Source organism: Sapajus apella, unplaced genomic scaffold (assembly GCF_009761245.1).
Source record: "Sapajus apella isolate SASKATOON/1434 unplaced genomic scaffold, GSC_monkey_1.0 scaffold33, whole genome shotgun sequence".
In the NCBI taxonomy this organism is placed as follows: Eukaryota; Metazoa; Chordata; class Mammalia; order Primates; family Cebidae; genus Sapajus; species Sapajus apella.
In genome coordinates, this window is record NW_022436973.1 from 21651468 (window position 1) to 21662409 (window position 10942).

The 10942-nt window shown below is 54.7% G+C and overlaps 1 protein-coding gene across 3 annotated transcripts in view; it reads right to left on the reverse strand.

Annotated features, from left to right (window-relative positions):
* SMOX (spermine oxidase) overlaps positions 1-10658 on the reverse strand; it is a 42790-nt gene extending 32132 nt beyond the window's left edge. For all 3 annotated transcript variants that reach the window (XM_032295515.1, XM_032295511.1, XM_032295510.1), the window contains exon 1: positions 10429-10658. The gene's annotated coding sequence lies outside the window, so the exon portion shown is untranslated. The remainder of the gene's footprint in view (positions 1-10428) is intronic.
* Between the last annotated feature and the right edge of the window lie 284 nt (positions 10659-10942).

Here is a 10942-nt window from a genome sequence, read left to right on the forward strand (position 1 = left end):
CCGGGAAGAGGAAGTTAAAAAAAAAAAAAAAAAACACAAATAACTACAAGTAGGAAAAACCTTTAACTGTCTCATATTTTGAAAAATAAAAAAAAAAAAAAAAAAACTCCAAACCTTTTCAGATTAACTCTCAAGGTTTTGCATTGTGTATGATTTTTTTTTATTTTTCAAAATAAGAGACAGTTAAAGGTGCCTGTGTGTTTAACATTTAAAGGCATCATTTAAAAATATGTCCTAAGAATGTGTTTCCCTTGGTGGTCCTGGGTGTCTCCTGCTTGAGTCATCCTAAAATCTAGCCGATTCAGCCTGCAAGGAGTACCACCACCACCTGCCAGGGTCAGAGGTGTGGTGGCTGAGCTGGGCTGGCCTGGAGGTCTGGTTATGGGTGGGGAGCATAGCTGAAGGTTTGAGGACAGGCTCTGAGAGAGCCATGGGGTGAGGAAAGGGCATCAAGCCAGATGTCCCAGAACCTGAGTGAGACCCAACATGCTTCACTCAGGCCCCATGGGACTGCATGGGGAAGACAGGACCCACGTGTCTGCCAGGGCCTGGCACAGAGTTGGCAGGGGTGGCTAGATTCTTTGTTCTGTTTTCTAATAAATTGCAACTCATTTCCAAGTGCTTGTTTTTCTGGCTTTAAGTCACATCTTCCTTAATGTCATCCCTCAAGAAGTGGGTGGAGAAGAAGGAATCTGGACTAAGGGGTGCTGCACTGTCCCCCAGCTAGGCCACCACGCTCCGCCTGAATCCAGATGCTTTTCCTCATCCTCCAACCTCCCAGCCCCGGATTTAGAGAGCACTGGGCTCCTGCATGCTTGAGGAAGGAAGACAAAGGGGCAAAGGAGGACAAGGGAGTGGAGCTGGGGCTGGGTAGCAAAATTCACTGAGCATGCCCCACCAGGGCCTCCAGGTCAGGTTGGAGGGCCAGCGTCACCCCATGCGGCACCGAATCTCCTCCTCCTGGGTACTGTTTAAAATACCATACGCCAGCTGGGCTGTGGCTCATGACCGTAATCCCAGCACTTTGGGAGGCCAAGGCAGGCAGATCACAGGGTCAGGAGTTAGAGACAAGCCTGACCAACACGGAGAAACCCTGTCTCTACTAAAACATACAAAAAATTAGCCGGGTGTGGTGGCTCGTGCCTCTAAACTCAGCTACTCAGGAGGCTGAGGCAGGAGAATTGCTTGAACCTAGGAGGCAGGGCTTGTAGTGAGCTGAGATCGCACCATTGCACTCCAGTCTGGGCAACAGGAGTGAAACTCCATCTCAAAAAAATAAAATACCATACCCCATCTCCCCCACCTCAGCTGCTAAGCAAAGAGCCTCACACCACAGAGGAAAGGAGGTGTGGCAGAGGCAAGACAGGGTAGCCTCACTGACTGCCCTGAGAGTCTGAGAATGAGGGTCATGTCCTCAGCCTGCCCCTTCCCCATGCTTCGAGTCCACGAAGGGGCACAGCCACTGTGTGGGAGGTCCTGCAGCACCACCCCCTCCCACAGCCCACCATCACTCACATCCTGCCTCACTTCTCACTAACACAGTGCTCTGATCACATCACTGCCCTGCTCAAAAGCCTCTGCAGCTCCCCATAGCCCAATGAGTGAAGGCAGTCCCTGATGCCTCCTTCCTGCCCGCAGGCCACCTGTCTCCTAGACGCACCTACCAGGATCCTCTGACTCTCAGATCCAAATCTATGACTTCTCTTTCTGTCCAGATCAACCCCCGCCACTGGCCATTCCTCCAGGAAGCCAGTCCTGCTAGCTCCCCGCATCCTCACTCTTCTCCTCTGCAGACTGTCCTGCGCTGGTCTAACCAGGACCCCACTCCAAGCCTCATGCTGCTGGCTCTTGCTTTCTTCCCTCATGTCCACAATGACAAGGGCCCTTCCAGGGTCCTTCCTTCAGCTATGTCTATCACAGTAGTAAGGGCAGCCAACCGGTATTAGAGTATTACAACAACCCAGCCACCCTCTAGGAGGGAGGTAATATTACCCTCATGGTACAAATGAGGGAAAAGAGGCACAGAGAGGCTTTGCTTCTTGTCCAGAGTTCACAACCCTGCTGTGGTAGCCTCTGAGATGAAAGGCTGGGGAGAACTTGCAGAGCAAGGAGATGGCCAGGAGGTATAAGGAAAAGGCCCTCTCAGAATCCAGAAGATGGGCCAGGCACAGTGGCTCACTTCTGCAATCCTAGCACTTTGGGAAGCCAAGGCAGGCAGATCGCCTGAGGTCAGGAGTTCAAGACCAGCTTGGCCAACATGGTGAAACCCAGCCTCTACCAAAAATACAAAAATTAGCCAGGCGTGGTGGTGAGCGCCTGTCATACCAGTTACTCAGGATGCTAAGACATGAGAATTGCTTGAACCCAGGAGATAGAAGTTGCAGTGAGCCAAGATCGCACCACTGCACTCCAACCTGGGTGACAGAGCAAGACTCCACTAGAAAAAAAGAAAAAGAATCCAGAAGACCCAGGCCCAGCTACCTGGAAATCCCAGGCACCAGACAGATCCTTCCTCACTTATCCAGTGAGGCAGAGCCATTGCTACAAGAACCCAGGGCTGGCTCTCAGCCCAGAAATACCAGGGAGAAAAGGAAGGATGGCGGAGAGCTTCCTGGTAGAGGTGGACTTGGTGGGACGGGCACATCTGAGGGCCCTGGTCAGGAGAGGTCCCCTCAGGCACTGGCAGGGGGGTGGCAGTCACTACACCCAAAGGAAGGTGGGGAGGCAGACATGGAGGGCAAAGATTTACCCTCTATGTAAATGAAGAAACTGAGGCCTCAGAGGGGAGCCTGGCATCTCTCTCTCTGCAGTGCCCTTTTCTTCTACTGATTGGCCAAATGTGCCCATCCCAGCAAGTCCACCTCTACCAGGAAGTCCACCTGTACTACCCTGTTTGCGGCCTTCCAGTGAGCAGCATCTTTCCACATTAGCTCTTCCCAGCAGGTGTTTTCCTGGTCGGTGGGACATTGTTGGCAGTTAAAAAAAAAGGTTTCAATGGTCAGATCAGTCTGGGGAGAAACACTAAACAGTTTCTTTTCTACAGGACTTGTCAGGGCCTTTAATTCTCTTAAATGTATTCTGAATCTCCCACAGGGTGGTGGAATGAATTTGCTAGCTTCTTCCCTTATTTTTCCCCTGAACCCTTGAGATTGCGCAGAACAGTCTTTGAGAAATGTTATCCCTTTCCATCCCGCAGGATGGCCTGGCCCCAGAGACAAGGATCAAAGTGCGGTGTGACTAGCTCGGCCTTGCTCTCCTTTGAGGAGGTGTGGGGGATATCTGGGGAGCTCAGACTGAGAGTCAGTCAACCCCCACCCTTCCAGCCCCTATTGGCGCTGCCCAGGGCAGCAGAACCTTTGCCCCCGGCGTCTACCGTCTGCACCTTCCTTTGGGTGTGGTGACTGCTACCCCCCTGCCAGCATCTGGGGGGCCCTCAACTGACCATTGTCCTCAGATACGAACCCCAGGCCATGCAGAGCCTGGGGTGCAAGGTGCCTTGGGAGACCCCCAAAGAAACCTGGATGGTTTTTCCAAGTAAATTGCTAATTTGACCCCATCATTAACATGTAAGTTTTAATATTAAGTTTAAATTTAATATTAAACTAAAATGCGTTAATCTGCCATTCTGAGAAGGTACAATGCCCCACCCAACACACCCTGTGATAACCCCCCCAGCAGGGACCTGAACCCCTCAGTTCACAGATGAGGAGACAGACATCTCAGAGAGGAGCAGACACTTGCCTGTAGTGGCCCAGCCAGGGCAAAGCAGAGAGAAGCATCCAGGCGCCCTGCCCCCCCACTCCCACGTATAGCGGGGAGGTGGGCAGACTGGGATAAGACCCCGATGGCAGCTCACGTAACCATCAGCAGCAGCAACAAGGACTCAGGCCAGGGTGAGGGGCACCGCACTCACTGGGGTGATGGCCGGGCAGCTGGGGAGACTGCGGCCTTTTATGAGGACACGTCACAGCTGGAGCTAGAGGGCTGGATCAGCTGTTTCCCCAATCTCTCAGCCCCGCCCTGGCTGGAGGAAGGGTGCTTGCCCCAGATTGGTTACCCACAGTGCTGGCCTCAGCTGTGGGCAGAGATAAGGTGCTCTCCATGCTGTCTGCATGTCACCGTGCCCTGGGATACAGTCACCCAAGATACCCCATCATGGTCTTGGGAGCTCCTTACAGTCAGAGGTCCTGGAAATCAGACCTATGTTCCTGGCCTATGACCTAAGCACCCAGAGGCCCTCGCACAGCCCCACCTCCCAGCAGAGTGGCCCCTGCAGCTCACATCTTCTATAGTCCCCTCTGTCCTGCCCCCAGCCCACCTATACCACTCTCTGACCCTACATCAGCAGCTCCCTACACATCCCGCAACATTGGATCCACAGGGGCCAAGGTGGTTCCCTTTACCTGTTCCAGGTCCCACCTGAAATCCACTGATCTCTCAAGACCCCAGTCTAAATCCTTGCTATACAAAGCATGGTTCATGGAGCAGCAGCATTGCACTGCCAAGGAGTTACTAGAAATGCAGTCGCAGGTTGGGCACGGTGGCTCACACCTTCAATCCCAGCACTTTGGGAGGCTGAGGCAGGTGGATCACTTGAAGCCAGGAGTTCAAGACCGGCCTGACCAACATGGTGAAACCTTGTCTCTACTAAATATGGTGGCAGGCACCTGTAATCCCAGCTACTCAAAAGGCTGATGCAGGAGAATTGCTTGAACCAGGGAGGTAAAGACTGCAGTGACCTGAGATCACACCACTACACTCCAGCTTGGACAACAGAGCAAGACACCATCCAAAAAAAAAAAGAAAGAAAGAAATGCGAAGTCACAGGCCTCACCCCAGACCTGCTGAATCAGACAGGACAGACCTGCATTTAACAAGCTGCCCAGGTGATCTATGCACTAGAGTTTGAATAGCACTTTTATAGACCACTGCTCTAATCAAGTCATTGCCCCCTTGCCCTATAACCTTCCAAGGCTCCCCATGGCCTACTGAATCAAGGCCAGACTCAGCAGCTTGGCAGCCAGGACCTTTCCCAACCTGGTTTCAACCCACTGCAGGCCTGGCTTCAACCCACTTCTCCCCCTCCACCTTAGGAATGCCATCCCCTCCTCTGTTGGCCAAAGCCACCCAAGACTTCAGAACCCTCCCAAAGCACCACCTCCTTTGGGAGGAGGACCTCATTATATCACACCTGGCATGGTTCACGTTTATTTCCTGGAGAGCAGGAACCACGTCCTGTGTTCACAAAGGCTCTGAACACCAGGCTGGGGCACAGGAGATGCCAGGTGCTAACCACAGCTAACAAGGCCCAGTGTCTACTTGTCAGGAAGTCCACCCTAGCTCTAGTCTGCCCACTTCGGGCTCGGCCAAAGCCTTCACTTCAACTCAGCAGCCAAGGACTTGGGCACCGTGGACAGACCTCCTCCATGCTCCTCTGCCAGAGAAGGGAGCCCTTCCTGACAACCCTGAAGACTGGTGAGCTTCCAACAGCAATGTTTTCCCTGTGCCTCACCTTCCACTAACCCTGCCTCCCTCTCTTCCTAGGAAGCTGGCAGGATCTGTCCAGATAGATGGGCAGATCCCCTCAACTCTGGGGCTCAGAATTTGGAGGAAACAGGTCCCATCCCTGTGTGGTCAGTAAACCCTTCCTCAGCCAGCCCACCAGGTCCCTAGGAGGACAGGTCACCTGCTTGGAGTCATCCTTATGCCAAACAGGAAAGCCTGGCAGGACAGAGCTGTCACACCCTCCTCCCTCCTTCCTGGCCCAGTTCCTCAGCCTGGCATACCCCGGGAAGTCTCTCCTCCTCTCAGAGTCTACAAGGAGAAGGCACTCAAGCATGTGACCTTCAGGGAGCAAAGAAAAAAAGTCCCTCTAATCCCATTTTACAGGCAGATGACAAGAGCAATACTAAACCCAGAAGGGTGACATTCTAATGATAGCATCTCAGGCAGAGAGCGGTAGCTGAACCAGAAGCAGTAGACCTTCCCAGCACCCCAAAATCACAGTGTACATGATGCCCAATCCATTGGCCTGGGTCTGGAACCCCTCTGGAAGAAAAAGTGGGGCATGAAGCAGAAAAACTTGCTCACCTACTCCAAGCGAGGACCCCTGCTACCTTAAAGGGTGTAACTTTTTTTTTTTTTTTTTAGATGGAGTCTTGCTCTGTTACCCAGGCTGGAATGCAGTGGTGCGATCTCAGCTTACTGCAACCTCCGCCTCCTGAGTTCAAGCGATTCTCCTGCCTCAGCCTCCTGAATAGCTGGGATTACAGGCATGCGCCACTACGCCCAGCTAATTTTTGTATTTTTAGTAGAGATGGGGTTTCACCATGTTGGCCAGGATGGTCTCGAACTCCTGACCTCATGATCCGCCCACCTCAGCCTCCCAAAGTGCTGAGATTACAGGCATGAGCCACCGTGCCCAGCCAAGGGTGTAACTTCTTTCCCACCTCCGCAGCCTCCAGGCCAGTCAACTCTGGGAGGCAGGAAACACCTCTTGTTAGGAATCCCTCAGCTGACACATAACTGAGAAGCATGAGAGAAGTGACAGAGTGGAGTGGTTTCACGCATGGATTCCGGAGCCAAGCTGCTGAATTGAATCCTCACTCTGTCATTATTTAGTTGTATGACTGTGCCTTAGTCTTCCCATCTGTAAAATGGGAATAAGACCTACTTTATAGAGCCGTTAAGAGGATTAAAGGAGTTAACATTTGCCAAGTCCTTGGAACAATGTGGGGCATCCAGTGAGTATGCCAGGGCCCTGCCCTGCCACTTGGCCTCTGCTTGATTCCTCCCACCCAGGATGCCCTCCTCATCCCCTCCTTTCCCAGCTCAAGGCCTTTCCTAGGCATGCCAGCTTGATCCCAGATCTGGACCACCACCTCTAGCTCTAGCACCCACCCCATGGTGTTACCTCGATCTGCCCCTGTCCCCCATCCAGGGCCCAGCTCCCCTCCCTCCCAGATCTCTAGTCCCCTGGCTCTCAGTCCTTCATCCAGCCACACAATTCAACGCTCAACTGGCTCCTCTGTGCAAACAGAAGAGCTGTGGGTAGAAAGGCAGGGGTCTAAAGAGAGACCCCCCCAGGGCTGGGCACCCAGCAGTCACCCAAGAGCATGGGCTGAAATCAATCCCTGGTTCCCCAGACTGCCCACATCTCCTGAGCTAGAGAATCTCCCTCCCACCCAACATGCACACATATCCCTCTGCTGACCCAGCCTGGATTTCTACCAAAGAAAGCAAAGGAAATCATTTATCCCAACCACAGTGACAAACACAGGCTCACAGCCCACCGGCTGCCCTCAGCATACAGGCCTGCCCTCCAACCACCCGTACCTTCTCCCCTTCCCTTTTTCACATCCCATTAACACCCTTAGATTCTTGCAGCAATCTGCACAATTGCTTTTGTGGAAAGAAAATAAAAATCCTCAAGGTCACTTGAGTTTAAAGGGGGCTCCTGTGCTCACTGCAATACCCACCTTTCTGCCCAACCCAGCCCCAACCTGCCCACCTGGCTAAAGATTTCCTGGGCATCTGCTATGTGCCAGGCACTGTGCTCGATGCTCCAGATACAGCACTGGTCCATGCAGTCAGGGTTCCAGCCCTTAAGAAGCTAGATACATCAAGCACACAAACAACAGTAACAAAGGGTTGCAAACTGTGATAAATATAATAAAGTCAGTCAGGTGCTGTGATGAATTACAGGGGACTTCCCAAGACTGGGAAGGAATTGAGGAATGGATAATTAAGTGAAGATCTTAAAAATAAGAAAGAGCAAAGCCAGGCCAGTAAAGGGCACTGGAAAAACACTACTGGCAGACAAGATAATACAAGCAAAGGTCCTGGGGCAGGAAAAAGCTTAGTGTGTCCAAAGGGCAGAAATGACTCAGATGTGTCTGTCAGGGAGAATGCAAAGTGGACAGTGGTCAAGATAAGGCTAGGGAGGTCAGCAGTGGCCAGAATGTGAAGGGTCTGATAGGCCGGGGGAAAGCTTTGAGATTGTATTCAAGTGTGATAGGGAACTATCAAGAATTTTAGAGAAATAAGGTGGTCGCATCAAAAGTTTCTATATCATTCTTGCTGTTCTGCTAAAATAGATCAGAGGATGGCAAGTGCAGACCTGGGGAGAGGGTTAGGTGGCTTGGCTTGGCTTGGGGCAGGTAGCCTGGGGCCGTAACAGTGGAGTCAGAGCACAGAGAGCAGGCCTGAGATCAATTTTGTGAAAAGAACCAAAAGGACTTGCTCTTGGTGGAGTTGTGCCCCCTTGTTTCCCATCTTAAAAAGTGAGTAGATGGGCCAGGTGCAGTTGCTCACACCTGTAATCCCAACACTTTGAGAGAACTCAGGTGGATTACCTGAGGTCAAGAGTTCAAGACCAGCCTGGGCAACATGGTGAAACCTCATCTCTACTAAAAATACAAAAATTAGCCGGGCATAGTGGTGGTTACCTGTAATCCCAGCTACTCGGAAGGCTGAGGCAGAAGAACTTGAACTCAGGAGGCAGAGGTTATAGTGAGCGGAAATCACACCATTGCACTCCAGCCTGGGTGACAAGAGCAAAACTCCATCTCAAAAAAAAAAAAAAAAAGGTGAGTAGATGATGGGCCATTCACTGAGAAGGAAAAGCCTGGGGAGTGGCGGCAGGGTTCTGTTTCATCCACATTAAGGTTTTTGTCATCCAGGACATCATAAATCATCAGATGGGGGGTTAGGTAGAGAGGCTGGGGCTGGAGATAAAATTTGCTCTTTAAAACCATGAGAATGATGTACATTTAAGATCTGTGTGTTTGCAAATTGATGCTTGATTTTTAAAATCCTAAGAAAGAATGAAACGGGGAGGGGGTTGTAAATAGACAGGGGAGAGAAAGGGCCCACGGACAGAGTTCTGGGGCTCTCCAACATTTGGAGCTGAGTGAAGGAGTTGTCTGAAAAGAAGTCTAAGAAAAAAGGCATCCAAGGAGGGAAGAAAACCAGGAGAAGCCAAGGGAGGACACTGGTTCTTGAAGGAGAGTGTTCAAGGAGACAAGGAGAGGTGGAAGAAGACCTGCTTGTGGGGGCGTGGAGCTCACTGGAGAGCTGGGCTGAGGCCGTTTCAGTGAAGGGGTGGGACCGAAGTCAGGGCAAGCCAGCTAAAGAACGGAAGAGCTGTGCTCTGAAGGAGCGAGTGCAGAAGGCTCGCCAGAGAAGTTGTGCGGTAAAGGGAAGAAGGTCCAAAGCTGGAGGGAATGAGGGATTAAGGCAAAAAGGGGGCTCTAAAATTGGGGAGACAGGGTGCCAAAGCATATTTCTTATAATGCTGTGGAGGATCCGGTGGAAAGGAGCCGCTTCTAACACTGGAAAGAGGGGAGGTAACTGTAGAAAGGGGGACAGGGAGAGGACCTTGGAGCCCGAGCGGAGGTAGAGCCAGCGGCAGGAATTGGGATGCTTCCTCACCCTAACAAGAGGGAGGGGGACAGGGGTGGCCGAAACCAAATGTGGGGCCTTCCCTGCACACTTTCGGATGCTTGGCACCTCGGCCTGCGCTGCTCCCTGTAACCCCGAAGCACCTGCTGCTGGCTCCAATCACGGCCAAGTTGCCTCTACAGACTGGTACGTGATGTGCCACCAACAGCAGGCTCTGCAAACAACCTGTGGGCACCTCTCACTATACGTGCCAGCCACCTCGAGTATCTCAGCGGGCCAAGCCCCCCTGGTGCAAGCTCCACGGGCCCCTCACCTGCAGTAATGGAGCTCTCCCCCCACCCCAGGGCAGTGGCTTTCCTCAGCCCCTCCCCCAAAGTAAGCCCTCCAACACGCCTGACCTCTTTGCGAGCCCGGCTCCTGATAAGCCCGGGGCAACTCGTGAGCCCCTAGTTGGCCCTTAGGAGAATGCTGCTCCTCTCCCTGCCCGGGGTCCCCAAGGGGACCACCCGGACGCCCGGAGCCCAGAGAGAGAAATCAGCCCAGCCTCTCCCGGCGCTCGGGTCATCACCCGGGAGCCACCTCTCCTCTCCCTGGTCGAACCGTCCTGGCAGCCCGAGTCGGCGCGGGGCGTCCGCTCCCGGCTTTGTCTGCGCCCACGGAGCGCGCCTGCTGGGCGCCCAGGACGCTCCCCTCCCGCACGCAGCCTGGGGGTCCGGCCGGCCCTCTACCCGCGGCGCCCAGCCCGGGCCGCGCAGCCCTGGCGCCGGGATCGCCACCACCCCGGCCCACACCACTGCCTTCCCCAGCAGGAGTCAGGGGGGCGCGGCGCCCACCGCGAGCCAACCCGAACGCCCCGCACCCCCGCCGGAGCGCCTGAGCGCCGCGCTGGCCGCCCCAACCCCGGGCCGACCGAGCCCTCGGGGACCGCTCCGGGCCCCTCACCCTCTCGCAGCAGCCGCAGCCCCTGCCTGCGCCGGGGGGAGGCTGAGAACCTGGGCCCGCGGCCGGAGAGCGGGCGCCCCGTACCTTTCCCTGCTGAGCCGGGGAAGTAAGTCTGCGGCGAGCGGCGCTCCGGCCTCGGCCTCCTCCGTCTCTCCTCCTCCGCCAGCCGCCTGGCTTCCTCCTCCAGCCGCCGCCGGGACCGTAGGGGCCCGAGCCAGCCGCCGCGGCCTGTGTGGGGCCCCGCTCCGCCTCGCGTCCCCTACCCACCCCGCTCCGGCCCCGCCCTCCGCTCCGCCTCTGGGCGGGGACGCGCCGAGCTCCTCCCCCGGCCCGCCCCGCCGGGAGCCGGGAAGCTGGAGGCCACTGAAGCCGGAGACTGCGCGATCCCTGCCTCGGAAACCCGGGCCCCGCGCCCCCATCTGAGCCCGCACCCCGTCCCTCGCTAGCACGGTCCCCCTCCCTCAGGGGACCCACCGCAGGACAGGCCCCGGCGCGGAGCACGGGGCGGCAGAGGTTCAGAAGCCTGGAGGGTAGAGGTTGCCCTGGAGAAATGGGGTTTCATGCTCCCCTCCAAGAGAAAACCGTTTGGGGACAGGCT